Raw genomic sequence first — 6,990 nt, 5'->3', positions numbered from 1 at the left:
AAAATAATAAATAATTTACCCTATATCACATAAATAATTCAATGACCAATAATGATTTAATCTTAAACACGGATTATTTTTTGGGTTAGTCATAGTTCAAAATAACAAGAAAGATGAGTTATAGATTTGTGAATCAATGTCTGGTTAGTTTAATAGTTTAAAACTATTTGTTCTTCTTTTTTTGACCGCAACCCTGACCATCTACTTATATTTAAATATTTATGGAACTATATATACATATATAAACTTTATCCAGTTTTAGAATATAATAATTGGATTATGATTGTAAAGATTTTTTACTTATAAATTCAATCTTTTTTATCAAAAATCAAAACAAAATATATTTATGAGTGATGCATATCTCTCAAATCATTAAATATAGTAATTAATGAACTATTTTATTTCCAAATTATTTTTAATTTTACTAAAATTATCCTAGGGAAAAATAATTAGATCTCTACAATAAAAGGAGGCTGAACCAGTATGTAACAACTCACTAATGTTTTGATCACTGTGTTTGTCTCATAAAAGACAATCCCTATAAAGCTAAAACTATAAATGGTAGTATTCCTTATGCTGTAGATGTGCATTAAGGTAGGTTTAAAAAAAAATTTTTGCTAAACCACTCTAATAAAAATAATTTCTCAAATACCTCTAAAATTATACATTTCCTGGAAGATTATATTCTTTTGAAAGATAATTGAATTCTCTACAACAGCTTTTTTTTTTTAATATTTGGGAAATCTGGTTCACTTGTAGTACATCAGCAATTGCTTGGAGGACTCACAGTACCTAGTGTAGGAACCACTGCACTAAGTATTATTAAAAATTAAATATAACTATTAAAAATGTTCATGGACCAGTAGTTGGGAACCACTGATATTAGATAGGTAAGAGAAAACAAATAGAAACGCTCATCTTTATTTATTTTTTGAATATGACGAGGTTTTGGGGCACATATCCTCAGAAAATATGTTACAAGTATATCTCTCTTCCTAATCTATATACATACATTTCTATGAACAAATAGTTTCAAGTGAAACTATGTGTGGCTTGGTTCTATCTGATTCTGACCAAATCACCTCCTTTCACAACCATTGGTCTACTAACAGTCCTTCCTTACAAAGCACTGGACACATGACCCTTCATGAATTCCTGCAGTACAGATTTTAATTTTTTTTTAATTGGGCCTGATAATGACTCTCTTATTCTAAGTAAATTTCTATGTATAAATAGTTTCATGTCTACTGTGTGTTGGTTGGTTCTATATAAATGTACAAATGGTTTTAATTTTTTTTCTTTTTTTTTTTTTTTTTTTTTTTATAAAACCAACTCACAACACAGTAGTAAGGTCACATTTAAATTGTTATGTCTCCTTTATAACAATATAAGACACATCCACAGAAAGAAGGAACTATTTGTCATAATATAAGTGAAATAATAATGTACTTTAAATGACAATACTACAATCAAATTTGTTTCCTAATTATTTTAGTCACAGTTTAATCATATTTTCAATAACAAAATCACTAATCTTTAGTTATTTCTTCTTTTATAATAAACTTAAGTAGCATATGTCCTCATAAAAGATGTTGAAAGCCTGTCTTTATCTATGTAAATGTTTAATTTATCAGAAAAAAACTTATTTACAACTTATTATTTTAACCAGAATAAAATTCTTATATTATTTGAAGTCTCTAACATATTTTTTTAAACAATGGAATATTCACTCACAAAAAGATGGAATTAATTTAACATAGTGAAAGTGAAAAAATTTTATCATTATTTTACTATTTCACAGTTTATTAAGTCAATAACAGCGTAAAGGAATGTACAAATAATCATCCATAGTAAATAATTACTTAATAAGAACCCGCTTCAATAAATACGATTGAAAAAGTATACACCCCTTTTAATTCCGATCAAGAAAATGAAAAAAAAAAAAGACAATGAAATGACAATTTAGAATTTCAAGAATGGTAAATTGATAGGTCGACTAACTTTCTAAAGATAGCAGCACAAATCAAGAAAGGTAGAAAATAATAATTCCAATTAGCATCGCTAGAGGTCACTATCACCCTACAGCCGTTTCCAAAGTCAAAATATTGTAAAAAAATATTTATAATAATATATGAGAAGAAGATGGTTAGGGGGTGTGGTCAAAATATAACACAAACAAGTAAAAATAACTTATTTATTACTGCTAAAGTTTCGGCTAGAATTTCTAGTCTTCATCAGGGCTGTTCACCTGCTGAAATCGGAAAGCCAATTGATAATAATACAGTACAAGTTATAACAATAGTTCAGCTAATTTCTAGGAGATAGAAGCACAAATCAAGAAAGGTAGGAAATAGTAGTTTAAGTCATGATCGAATGAGCGAGCTCCTGTGGGCTTCTGGTCTCCTAGTATAAAATAAAAATTTTCTAGACTTCGGAAAGGGCTGTCTGGATGGTGCTGGCATCTTGCGGTGGTTAATAGAACTACTAATTCCTACCTTCCGTGATTTGTGCTTCTGTCTTTAAGCAGTTAGTTGAACTACATTATAAATATTTTTTTTTACTATATTTTGACAACGGCTATTTGGGTGATGCTGACCTCTAGCGATGCTAATTGGAATTATTATTTTCTACCTTTCTTGATTTGTGCTGCTATCTTTAGAAAGTTAGTCGACCTATCATTTTACCATTCTTGAAATTCTAAATTATCATTTCATCCTCTTTTTTTTTTTTTTCATTTTCTTGAACGGAATTAAAAGAGGTGTATCATAGTTTTTCAATCTTATTTATTTAATTATTAATTATGAGAGATAGTTGACTTTGGATGATAAATGAGGAGATGGTTGGGGGTGCGGTCAATGAAAAACACAAATAAGTATGATTAACTTATTTTAATGTGCTGACGTTTCGGCTAGAGTTTCTAGCCTTCTTCAGGGCTAAAAACAAAACAAGATAACAACCACAGTAAGTATAGAGAAATAAAAATATAAAAAGAAAGTATAAACAGAATAATTTTACACATACAATGAATAATTTTACAAAATAGAATTAATAAAATGAAGTGATGAGAGAAGCGGGAAATAAAATGTATACATAGGTAATTGAAAAAGCGGGTACAATAACTTACTTAAGGAAATGAAATAAAAATAAAGTTATATAATGCAAAGAAGTATGAACATATTAGTTATTATTAATTTAAAATTTAAATATGAAAAGAAAATGAAAATTGAGAGGAAGAAAACATATGTAACAATAATAGATGATAAAGAGGCAAATTATAAGTATAGTGTACAAAACTTGTAACGCGGGTAAGGAAAATGGATAAAAGTGGAGAAAATAAGGGGAAAGAGTAAAATAAAGAAAGGGGAAAGAAAAAAGAAGAATAAAAACAAACCTGTTCGCTGGAAGGTCGAGCGCCAAATGGTGGCAGCGCAAATATATTTATTATTTATTTAAGTATGTCATTATTAATTAATTATTTACTATGGATGATTATTTGTACATTCCTTTACACTGTTATTAACTTAATAAACAGTGAAATAGTAAAATAATGATAAAAATTGTTTTAATATGTATTATCATTTGATGACTTGAATGTTAGAAAGTAGTGATCATAAAGGGCTAATTTTGGTCTAAATATTGTACAAAATTTGATTGGCTTTAAAGAAGAATAAGCTAGGCCTTTCAGGTGCATTGTTTTGGGGTTATTTATACTGGAACATTTAGCAATTTTTATACTATTGCACCAGTCACTCATATCTTACAAACATATTATTGCATATTTAACCCCAAGACAGTGGTTCTAAAACTTTTTTTGCTATGGCAACTTTGTTGGGCCTAAAAATATTTCATGGCACAGTTATTAGGCCAAAATAGAACTGAGGCACAATTATCCTTCAAGTGGTTAAGTATGTAGTTAAAAAAGAATAAAAACAATTGCAACTTAAATGCTGGAATATTTATTAAAACATAAATATCAAAGGCACTTTTTATGTAATATAATGCAAAAAATGTCTTTTTAAACTTTTAATAGATAATTATTAATATCATATATACCTATTAAAAATAGATAAAAAGTACCACTACAAGCCATGAAGGGTCTTAAGTTCAGCATGGATAGTACATTTAACATTTCAAGATTATGTATTTATTTCTAAACTTAAATGTCCTATGAGTGATAAACACAGCATAGACGACAAGGAGATGATGATTTTGCCATTTTTTATAAATTGATTCAAATTCTAAATAGCAAAAATTAAATATTATTGCCACGGTACCCTGACATTCACTTTCAGCACCCTCGACATACACTTAAAGCACCTCGGGGTGCCACGGCAACCAGTTTGAGAACAACTGCTCTACAAAACAAAAGTTACATTATTTAAATCTGATGAATGATAACAAAGATGGAAACTGGTTATATCTTTATCTCGATATACGAAAGAACATATATCACTCAGTCACCATTCTATACCATTATAGATCACTATATCTCAAAAATGACAAAGATTACAAAGCTGAAATTATAAATGGTGGTTCCTGGCTAGGCAAAACGGGTGTTTACACAAATAAAACAGAATTGCGAGGGTGAAAGTAATTGAATTTAATCTTGAAAAAATTTTTTTCACACTTAAGTTATGTAAACTATTTTTAAGTAGGTTGTCAGTCTTACTCTGCCTTTGAATTCAGCTTTTTTTCTTTTGTGACAAGCTAGAAAACACAAGTTTTTTGTCTACGCCACAACCTCTGATGAAGACCTGAAACTCAGGTCGAAACGTCGGCATAAAATAAATAAATATGGTTTTGTTTATTTATGTTGTTCCTTGCTGACCCCGACAAACTTCTCCAAGTTTAAGTTCATAAAGATAACTACCATTGTTTCAGTATTTGATATCACAGCACAAAATAGGTTAACATTAACTATAATAGCCTAAACTATTTACTGAGCATAATTAACATGTGGAAGTAGACAAATATTATCAATTTCCTTTTACTACTCAATAGATATATTTTTCTTTTATACAGCTAGATGAATCATATGTTAATATGAAATAACCAAATGAACAAAGGAAATTACCACCAATGTATTAGCAGAATACTCTATTATTATTTATTTATTTTTTTTGGTTTAACATATATATTTAATTTTTCACTAAATTTAACCCTACTTAACTGCTGCATATGCTACCTCAATTTTTGATCATTATAAGTATATGCTGTTTATAGAATTGATATGCTTCTTATTTTTACTGTACTCTATTTAGTTAGCTGTTGGACTGTTGTACAGTCTCTGGTTAACAATTTGATTTTTGTGATCATGCCTGATGATATTTGTATTGGAGAAACGTCCGTTGACTGGTTTGTCATTTACTGTTACCTGAAGGGCTTGAGGCTTTGCCTTGAAATTGTTCTATAGTAGCCTATTAATGAGAATAACCTTGATTTTTACATTTAAAAAAATAAGCTGTTTGTATCACAATCAGTTTTGATTTGTTTTTAGTGTTAAGTTTACAATAGTAGTTGTATTAGTATAATTTAGTGGTTACAATAGTTTACTCTCGTTCCTCCTCTCCCCTCTCCCCTCCAAAAAAAAAGTTGTAAAAAGCTGTTGCGTAATACTTTATGAAAATGTGAATTGCAATTCATTTAACATGCCTTTAACAAATTTCTTTTAACAATTGACTAAAATAAATTTATCTAGTACTCTAAATAATTTAACTGATACTCTTAGTAATTTAGCTGATACTCTTAGTAATTTTTTATAATTTTAATAAGCTGTTAATTATTGACTATAGATTAAGTATGAGGAGATAGTAGGGCAAGTGGGAAATAAACAGTCATTTATTTGTGCCGTGTTTTGTCCTGAATTTCAGAGCTTTATCAAGGCTTAAAACAAAAAGTGAGATAACAACCATAATTTAGACAAAATAAAAATGTATGTATCTATCAAACAAACTATGAAAGAGTATAACAAGAAATTTAAGTAGATATCAGACGATATCACAAGAAGATAAATTATAATATTGTAAAGGTAAGATTTACGTATAAAAAATATTGATAATATTAGAAAAAAAATTAAAAATCAAACAGTGCTCATGTCTGTTTTTAATTATGTTATTAAAATAACATTATGAAAAGTATGAAAAAAAATGATATACATAATATAATGGGAACAAAGATAACAAATATTGAAAATGTTAGGAACAGAATAATATTGAGAATATTAGAAAAAGAATTAAGAATTCAACCAGTGCTCCGTGTAAATAATGAAACACTTACTGACTCCTACAGAGTTTTTTAAGTCAATAAGTTTTTTTTTTTTCATTTTCTACCTTCTCCTCTTCTCCTTCAATTCATTCCTATTGACTTTTCCTTACAATCTGTATTTACTTTTGCCCACAGTATCACTTATATTGTTTTCTTTAGCTCATTTAATTGTGTTAATTTCAATTTTTTCATGATTATTTATTTTCACTATGAAGTGCGGGTTGAATTTTAATTCTTTTTCAAATATTTTCAATTTTGTTATCTTGACTCTGACTCTTGATACTTTATGCTTGTCTTCTGGGTAACTGAAAGTTTATTTGTCTGAATCAAGTATGCTTCCTTAGTTTCACCTCTTATTATCAGAGAAAATTGTGATTACATTAAATTTTTCCTTTATTTTATGATGCCTAATCAAAATGCTTAGGTATTTTTTTCTGATCTCTAACACTGATGATTTCTTCTCGTATTTTATTGATGTTTCAAAACTATGATCTGTTTGACACCATTACTGTAAATATTACAGTCATTGAAAGTTTTATATTGACTTCTCAGGTAACAGAAGATCAGTAAATATCTTTGAAAGAGACCCATCTGAGAGCTAAAATACTTCAGATTCAAAAACATAAAATTTTTCAACAAGATAACTGACTATTTTTTTCTTATGCACTTTTAATGTTTAGTCGTTTTTTTTTTTTTTTTTTTTTTTTTTTTTTTTTTTTTTTTATA

The sequence above is a fragment of the Halyomorpha halys genome, unplaced genomic scaffold (genome assembly GCF_000696795.3).
Source record: "Halyomorpha halys isolate HHAL.00 unplaced genomic scaffold, Hhal_1.1 Scaffold1092.1, whole genome shotgun sequence".
In the NCBI taxonomy this organism is placed as follows: Eukaryota; Metazoa; Arthropoda; class Insecta; order Hemiptera; family Pentatomidae; genus Halyomorpha; species Halyomorpha halys.
The sequence above is the reverse complement of the archived record's forward strand: the minus strand, read 5'-3'. Positions refer to the sequence as shown.